Genomic DNA, 9,751 nt, shown 5'->3' with positions numbered 1-9,751 from the left:
AATATTTATGGAAAAGCTACTTCTTGCCAGGCAAGGCTGAGGGCGCCCTTGTCCTCAGGGAGCTGACACTTGGGCTTGGGGATCAGGGGCTCAGGAACAGGGACTGATGAGCAAGTGGATATAAAGGTGATCAAGCTGATGGGCACACACCCTGCCCTGACTTGAGCATCAGGGAAGGCTCTTAGGAGGAGCAATCAGAAGGTTTGCTGGCTGCTGTTCCAGCTCTTGGCAGGGTTAAGTTTTCCTTAAAGAAACAAGTACTTGTGTCTTATGGAGGTTGGACCTGAAAAGCTTGTTCAGAAACTTCTCTGCCTTGAGAGATGTGAGCCAAGAAACTGACACCTTGAGTTTCCCCCTTTCATCTTTTCTTCTTGTTCCAAGCTCCTCGTATCTTTGGGAGAGACTCCAGATAACCTTGGGTGGTCATGGTGCCCTCTTTGGATGTGGGTTAGAAAATACTCCCTAGAATATACTTTCCAGGAATCAGAGAGTTTCAGCTGAATGCCTTTTCTTTCATCTTTATTTTTTCAAATTTTATTTCTAAAAGAGAAAAGACATCCCTTTGCTGGCAAAGGTCCATAGAGTCAAAGCTGTGGTCTTTCCAGGAGTCAAGTAGAGATGTGAGAGTTGGACCATAAAGAAGGCTGAGTGCTGAAAAAATTGATGCTTTAGGACTGTGGTGCTGGAGAAGACTCTTGAGAATCCCTTGGACTGCAAGGAGATCAAACCAGTCAATCCTAAAGGAAACCAACCCTGAATATTCATTGGAAGAACTGATGCTATTGCTGAAGCTCCAATACTTGGGCCACCTGATGGGAACAGCCGACTCATTGGAAAAGACGCTAATGCTGGGAAAGATTGAAGGCAAAAGAGAAGAGGGTGGCAGAGGATGAGATGGTTGGAATGGCATCACCGATTCAATGGACATGAACTTGGGCAAACTCTGGGAGACAGTGAGGGACAGGGAGGCCTGATGTGCTGCATTCCATGGGATCGCAGAGTCGGAGATGACTTAGCTACTGAACAGCAACGTCTGTTTATTTTTGGCTGTGCTGGGTCTTCATTGCTGCGAGGGCTTTTCTCTAGTTTCAGTGAATGGGGGCCACATTCGCGTTGCGATCCATGGTCTTCTTAATGCAATGGCCTCTCTTGTTGCAGAGCACGGGCTCTAATGTGTGTGGGCTTTAGTAGTTGCAGCACCTGGGCTCAGTAGTTGCAGCTCCCAGGCTCTAAGGCACAGGCTCAATAGTTGCAGCACCCAGACTTAGTCATTCTGCAGAACGTGGGATCTTCCCAGACCAGGGATCGAACCTGTGTCTCCTGCATTGGCAGGCAGATTCTTCACCACTGAGCCACCAGGGACGTCCTACTTTTTATTTTTTACTAAAAATTTTATATGGGAGTATAGTTGATTAACATCATTGTGTTACTTTCAGGCGTACAGCACAGTGATTCAGTTATACCTATACAAGTATCTGCTCTTTCTCAACTTCTTTTCTTTCATCTTTAAATAGTGGTAAAAGCAGAAGTAGCCAGGAGCCTGAGAAATTGAAACAGTGCCCACAGGGAGCAGGGTCAGCGCTCCCTCCCCCCGCCCCGCCCCGCCCCTCTCTTTCTCTCACTGTCTCTTCCACGTCCTCAGTGACAGGCTGATGGATGATGGGCTAATTATCGAAGTCTGGCTGTCAGTTCTGTGGATGGTGATGTTACCCTTACCCTAGCAGGGGACTGTGAGGATGATAAATTGGAGGTATTAGATGGCACTTGGCAGACAGAGAGAGTCAGTAATTAAAGACTTTGGAGCAGGCTTGCAGAAATATTGATGCTTGACAGACAGTTGATGCTTTCTTTTCCCCAGAGAGTAGAACTCTGGGAAAGAGTCCAGATTATGGTAGTTGGGGTGACTAGTAGAACACAGAGGAGAAGCAAGGAAAGGTGAAGCAGGGAGGTCACGAGAACTCTTTCCCCAAATAGTGATTTGAGGCTGGCTTCCTTGGAGTCTCACTCCAAACATTTTCCTTACCTCTTCAGTCCCCAAAGTTAAGACCTGGCTTTAATTTTAGCTGATTTTAGTCAAAGCCAAAATCCAGCAGTTTATGCTTATAGAGTTAAAAACATTGCCTTTAATTTTGTTAAGGAAAATTATTTTCTTTCACACACGTGCATACACATACATAGACATGTATAAATGTATATACACATATGTACACACACACATATATATACATGTGCTGTGCTATGCTTAGTCTCTCAGTCCTGTCCGACTCTTTGTGACCCCATGTACTATAGCCCACCAGGCTCCTCTGTCCATGGGATTCTCCAGGCAAGAATACTGAAGTGGGCTGCCATGCCCTCCTCCAGAGGTTCTTCTGAACCCAGGTCTCCCGCATTGCAGCCAGATTCTTTACCGTCTGAGCCACCAGGGAAGCCCAATATATATACATATCAGTATTTTATTTGATTTTTAACAAAGATTGATTGTATTTGCTTTTTATGCAAAACTTTGTGACCAGATTAAAAAAAAAACACTAATGATGGAATAAATAGAATACCGAAACAAAAATTTCTTGAATTTTGCTAAAATTTTGAATTTCAATTATAAATGAGAAGGCTATGATTTATCCTGGATGAGTTAACAGTGTCCTCTTTCAAATAATAGATAAATATGCTGAGTAGTAACTATTTGTCATGCTGTACTAAGCACCTGAATTTTAATCTAATCTCTCCCTAAATTAAAGGTATAAAATGCTTCCCGATGTTAATAGAGAATGAAATCCGTAGCATAGCCTAGCAAGCACCGTGTCTTCTGCCTCTCCCTTCTTCATGCTCTGTTATTTTACTTGATTTGATTGTCTTCGCAGCACTTCTTTTTTTTAAAAAAAAACTTCTTATTTTGTATGGGGCGTCTCTGGTGGCTCAGGTGGTAAAAAATCTGCTTGCATTGGAGGAGACCCTAGTTTGATCCCTGGGACAGGAAGATCCCCTGGAGAAGGGAATGGCTACCCACTCAGTATTCTTGCCTGGAAAATACCATGGACAGAGAAGCCTGGTGGGCTGCACTCCACGGGGTCGCACAGACATGGCTGAGAGACTAACAATACTATAGCCAGTTACCAATGTTGTGATGGTTTCAGGTGGACATCGAAGGGACTCAGCCCTACATATACATGGATCCATTCTCCCCCGAATCACCCTCCCATCCAGGCTGCCACTGAGAAGAGCTCCCTGTGCTATACAGTAGGTCCTTGTTGGTTATCCGTTTTAAATATAGCAGCGCATACAGGCAACTGTAAGTTTGCACAGCACTTATTTCTGTCTCTCATTTTCGTAGTTATTTCTTTGTTGTTTAAAGAGGTCATTGAAGGGAATTCCTTTGCAATCCAGTGGTTAGGAGTTGACACTTCCATTGCTGTGGCCTGGGTTCAGTTCCTGGTTGGGGAGCCAAGATCCCACAAGCTGTGTAGTGCAGCCTTTGAAGATATAGACTCTAAACTGGTGGTTACCAGTAAGGAGGTAGAAGAGGGGCAATACAGGGGTGGGGAGTGGAAGGTACAAGGGGTATAAGATAGGCTCAAGGATGCCTTGTGCAACGTGGAGAATATAGCCAGTATTTTGTAGTAACTGTAAGTTAACCTTTACAAATTGTGTCGACAATTAGAAAAAAAAATTTAAGTCATTGAAATACAACATAGGGGTAGATAAGTCCACTGAGGTGAACTGCTAGGTAGATTTTTCTGGTGGTCACCGACTTTAAAAACATGTTTATTGTAAAATATACATAACATTTATTATTTTAGCCATTCTTAAGTGTAGTATATGATTCATTGGCATTAAGTTCAGTTACACTGTTGTGCAACCATCACCCCTGTCTGTCTCCAGAACTTTTCCATCATCCTAAACTGAAACTCTGTACCCATTAAAAAACAACGCCCTGTCCCCGCCTCCAGCCCCTGGTGACCACCGTTCTTCCTTCTGTCTCTATAAACTTGGCCACTCCAGGGACCTCCTGTATGGCTGTGGACGTTCAATATGAAGTGGACTGGCTGTGGTCCTGAGACCAGACACCACGTGTCACCCATCCTTTTTATTCCTTGTAAGTTTATTAATGTCCACCTGTGTGATGGCAGTCCCCAGCTAGCCATGGTGCCTTGAAGACTGTTCTCATGGACTTTTCTCTTATTTTCTGTCATCCCCATGAGAAACTGCTAGGCAACTAATGTCTCAGTGTCAGACCACAGCCTCCAGCATGAGTAATAGAAGCTGCCAAGTTCACAGTTAACTTCCCGTGCCCGTCACAGTAATAAGTGGGTTCCTTCCCCCGAAGTGCATTCGGTTAAGTGCTCAGCGGTGGTGCAAACGCCATCTTTTAGAATAAATCTAAGCCTTGTTTGAAGGATGCTGCTTCCAATCATGATGATTTCTGAACGTTTCTTCCTCGGCTCTGAAAGACTCTTCTGAATCTGAGGGCTTTGTATCCAAGAGTGTCTGTTTAAAATCAAAATGTGTTAAGTATGCAGCCCTGTCTCTTTCTGACCTGACCCCTTCCCTGAATCTGAATCCTGTCTAGATGAGGAAGGAACATCTGGAAGTCATCAAGGCCTGTTTCATCCAGGAGAAAGGCACATCTAATTTAGAATATTTCTGGAAAATGAAAAAGCAGAATAGGAATTTGAAAAGACTGGAGTGTGTTGGAAGGACATGTCCATGCCTTACTCTAAAGCATAAACATCACAAGGCTGTTTGGTGTGAAGGAGCAGGAAGTCCTGCAACCAAGGCCTTACTCTTGCCAAAGCTCCATTTCATGAACCAGTGAGGAGTGCAGGCATCAGAAAAAATGGACTACGGTTTGTTATAGGAGCTGGAGATGACTGAAGAGGAAGATATTTTGTACGGTAACAAGGACAAATAGCCTCCTAACCCCGTGGATGTTTTGGAGGAACGACTGAGGATGCACATGAAACTCACTGGATGAAATGATTGTTCTCGGTTCATCAGGCCCTCCCTGTACTTGGATTATACATCCACACTCTGTACCAGAGGACTCTGTATTGTCCCCCACTGGGTGTGGATGGAGTACACGTCCTCACTTCAGTGATTTTGAGTTTCCCCACATAATTTGCTCTGGCCAAGAGAATATGGGTGGAAGGGGCAGTGTGCTAGTTTATACCCCCCTCTCGTGCTTAGGCCATTTGATATGAGAAGAACATGTCTCGTGTGCACTTCCCTGTGGTCCAGTGGCCAGGACTCCAAGCTCCCAATGCAGGGGACCTGGGTTCAATCCCTAATCAGGGAACTAGATCCCACAAGCCACCACTAAGAGTTTGAGTGCTGCAGCTGAAGATTCTGCATGCCACAACAAAGATCTCGCACGCTGCAACCATGACCCAGTGCAGCCAAATAAATAAATTAAAAATAAGTATAAAAAAAGAAACATTCCTTGGGGAGCTATGGGCCCCAGGAGAATGAGACAAAACCTGAGGAATGAAGCTGAATCTCACGGACACCCTGGAGCCAATCTGACCTGCAGCCTGAAGTAGATTGATGTTAGCTTACCTCTAGACTCATGAGTGATAAGAATATATGCCTGTCGTAGGTCACTGAGTTTGGGGGAAGTTTGTTACAGAGCAGTACTGTGGCAATAGCTGACTCATACAAAGACCAAAATGTGGAAGCAGAGAGAAAAAGGGCAAGTGAAGTAGGTGGCTGACATATGAGTAAGGAAGGAAGTGGTGGTGGGGTCTGAGGAGAGAGCAGGTAGGGAAAGGCCTCTGAGAAGAAGAATGAGGTGGACAGGAAGTGAAGGCGTACTGCAGCTGCAGTTCCCTCAGGTGCTGGGATACAGGCAGTGCGATAGGAGGAGTGCGTGCACGCACGTGTGCCACACACACACACACACCCCGTGCCTCTGATGAGCACTGCACCTTTTTGCTGTCTTTGTTCATTGTTGCCAATGTCTGAGAGGTTTCCAGGGAGTACAGGTTTGATTCCTAACCTGTCTAGACTTCCAGTTTTGGGCTCTACCTAGGCTTGTATCAATGGAGCAACAAAAGAATCTAAAAAATACCAACTAGTGAATTAACAAAAAAGAAGCAGACTCACAGATAGAGACAACAAACTAGTGGTTACCAGTGGTGAGAGAGAGGGAGGTACAAACTGTTGGGTGTAAGATAAGCTACAAGGGTGTATTGTATACACAGTGGAGTATAGCCAGTATTAATGTCAGAACTCCAAATGGAGTGTAGCCTTTAAAAACTGTATAAAAAATAAAACCAGCAAAAAAAAAAAAAGAATAAAAATATAAGGACAGAACTTTCCTGAGTAAGTTTTTTAAAAAAAATTATTTATATATTTGGCTGTGACAAGTCCTAGTTGAGACACTCAGGATCTTCGATCTTCACTGTGGAATGATGTTTTAGTGTCGGCATACAAACTCTTAGCTGTGGCACGTGAAGTCTTTAGTTTTGATATGTGAGATCATTTCCTGACCAGGGATCAAACCCCGCACCCCTTGCATTGGGAGCTCAGAGTCTTAGCCGCTGGAACACCAGGGAAGCTCTTCAACAACTTGCAAAAGTGAAACTCGCATCTACTCTTTTCTCTCTTCGCCATTCTCTAACAGAACAGGCCAGATGCTGTTCAGCTCCTCTTGCTTCAGATTTGAGTTGGCGCTTCATAGTTAGAGAAAGCAGTCACAGAAGGAAGTGCTCTTAACAAAAGTGCACACTTATTGGCTTCTTACCATGTGCAGGGTGTGCTAAGTGCTTTACACGTGTTTATTCATTAATCCTCTCAATCACCTTGTGAGAGCACACACTAAGAATGCTCCTGGGGACTTCCTGGTGGTCCCGTGGCTAAGACTTCACGATCCCAGTGTAGGGGACGTGGCTTCGATCCCAGGTCAGGGAACTAGATCCCACATACTGCAACAAAGATCCTAGATCCCACATGAGGCAACTAAGAACTGGAGCAGCCAAATAAATACATACATTTTTTTTAAAAAAGAAGGTTCACAGTAGTGAGGGCCCCAGCTCTGAATCTAGACAGACCCGGCTTAAACTCCAATTAGGAAATGGTACCCCACTCCAGTACTCTTGCCTGGAGAATCCCATGGAGGGAGGAGCCTGGTAGGCTACATCCATGGGGTCGAAAAGAGTCAGACACGACTGAGCGACTTCACTTTCACTTTAGTGGGCTTCCCAGATGGCGCTAGTGATAAGGAACCTGTCTGCCAATGTAGGAGACTTAAGACATGGATTTGATCCCTGGATCAGGAAGATCCCCTGGAGGAGGTCATGGCAACCCACGTTAATATTCTTGCCTGGAAAGTCCCATGGACAGAGGAGCCTGACAGGCCACAGTCCATAGGGTTGCAGAGTCTGACACAACTGCAGTGACTTAGCATGCACGCAGTGGGACTAGTATTTTACCCCCCTGAGTCTGTTTTTCATCATCTGTAAAATGGGGATAATTCTTATAGCACTTTGCCATTGTGAGCGTTAAATGGGATAATGACTGTAAAGAGATGGGCACATCATAGGTGCTCAGCTGGAGAAGGGACTGGGTTTTACTCACTTTCAAATCCCTGCCCCGAGCACAGTGCCTTGCACATGGGAGGTGCTTGGAAGCTATTTCCTGACCTGACCTGATGGGAAGTCCTTGAGGGTTTGGGAGCTGCTGGTGGTAGCAGGTTCTGAGGTACAAATGCTCCCTCCCAGCCACCTTTGCCAGGCCCCCTCTGTCTACCACTGAAAGTTTTCAAAGACAACGGTGCATCAGTAATCCACCCCATACCCATTTCCCCAGCGCCCTTTTTGTAGGAGGCTCTGTGATTTTTTTTCATGTCCTGGTTTACACTGCCCTCTGGTGTGTGTTTATGGGACATGCATGTCAGGTGGGTTTGTGGTGACTTTTTCCTGTGGTCATGTATGGATGTGAGAGCTGGACTGTGAAGAAGGCTGAGCGCCAAAGAATTGATGCATTTGAACTGTGGTGTTGGAGAAGACTCTTGAAGGTCCCTTGGACTGCAAGGAGATCCAACCAGTCCATTCTGAAGGAGATCAACCCTGGGATTTCTTTGGAAGGACTGATGCTAAAGCTGAAGCTCCAGTACTTTGGACACCTCATGCGAAGAGTTGACTCACTGGAAAAGACTCTGATGCTGGGAGAGATTGGGGGCGGGAGGAGAAGGGGACGACCCAGGATGAGATGGCTGGATGGCATCACGGACTCGATGGACATGAGTCTGGGTGAACTCCGGGAGATGGTGATGGACAGGGTGGCCTGGCGTGCTGCGATTCATGCGGTCGCAAAGAGTCGGACACGACTGAGTGACTGAACTGAACTGAACTGAACTGAACTTTCTTGACATTGGAGAAAAGAGGTTCCCATATATGCACTGTTTGCCATGCAGCTGGGGGGAGAGTTAATGTTTAAGGACCCTCCTCCCTGATTTAGATGGAAACTCTTGAGGTTTACCAGACACAAGAAACATTTTACCATGTCCCGGATCGCTTGACTATCACACAATGCCCTCCTTCTAGAGTCAGGCTTCTTTCCTGTGTTCTGCTAAAGGCCCCAGAGGAACAGGGGTAGAGTTTATTTGATTCCCTCTCTGCTGTCTGGCTTCCTGTAATTCCCTAGGCACCTAGTTCTTGGGCTGCCCAGGTGGCACTAGTGGTAAAGAACCCGCCTGCCAATGCAGGAGATGTAAGAGATGAGGCTTCAATGCCTGGGTCGGGACGATGCCCTGGAAGAGGGCATGGCAACCCACTCCAGTATTCTTGCCTGGAAAATCCCATGGACAGAGGAGTTGTGGCGGGCCACAGTCCATAGGGTTGCAAAGAGTCAGACATGACTGAAGCGACTTAGCATGCACCCACCTAATTCTTATCATTGCCTCACTATTTGTTCTAAAGGGTCTGGATTCAGAGCAGGCCAAGCAAAAACCAGAACTGGCCCTCCCTAACCAGTGTCTGCAACACCTGCCTGGTTTACCTCTTCCTACCAACTGCCTTGCTCTGCTGTCCCTTCTCAGAGCCGAGGCCCCAGTCAGTGACTGGAAAGTGAGGTTCCACGGGGCAGAGGGGCTGGTGGGACTAAGGTCTAGCTCACCTTCCTTCCACCTCGCCATGTAACCTCCCAGAAGCATTTGCCTTTTATGGTTAGGTTGGATCATGAAAATGTTGATATACGACAACTTATGACCCACAAAAACATTAATTAAAAAAAACCTTATTTAGGCACTAGACCCTATATGTGCTAGTGATGGCCCTGCGATCCCACTCATTTGGGACCCCTCCTCCCTCCCCCAGCTCATTCAGACCCAGCTCATGGCACGGCAGGATCCCAGACTGCAGAGCTGCAAGGAGGGCCCTACAGCCCTCGAGAAGGTTGATCTCAGGGCCCAAGATTGGCCCACTTTCTGCATCAACCCTCCGTTTCCATGTGGATTCTGCGGTGACCTCTAGGCCAGGCTTGGTCCGGGGGGACGCAGCCAAGAGAGAGGATGCTGATGAGAGCCGCCAGATAAGCCCATTTTGCTGGATGGCCCTCGCCCTCTGGGCTATACACACAGACCTTTCTGGGAGCTTCAGGAGACCTTGGGCTTCTTGATACACCGAGTGTCCAAACCCTCACCTCTACTGCTGAATCGTGGCAGCCAGGCAGCTTCTGGAGCTCTGCTGCCCCCCAAAACTCCTTAGGATGACTCCCAAGCCCTGCCAGACCTCAGCCCAGGGTGGGAGGCATCTAA

The sequence above is a fragment of the Budorcas taxicolor genome, chromosome 11, assembly GCF_023091745.1.
Source record: "Budorcas taxicolor isolate Tak-1 chromosome 11, Takin1.1, whole genome shotgun sequence".
Taxonomy (NCBI): Eukaryota; Metazoa; Chordata; class Mammalia; order Artiodactyla; family Bovidae; genus Budorcas; species Budorcas taxicolor.
The sequence above is the reverse complement of the archived record's forward strand: the minus strand, read 5'-3'. Positions refer to the sequence as shown.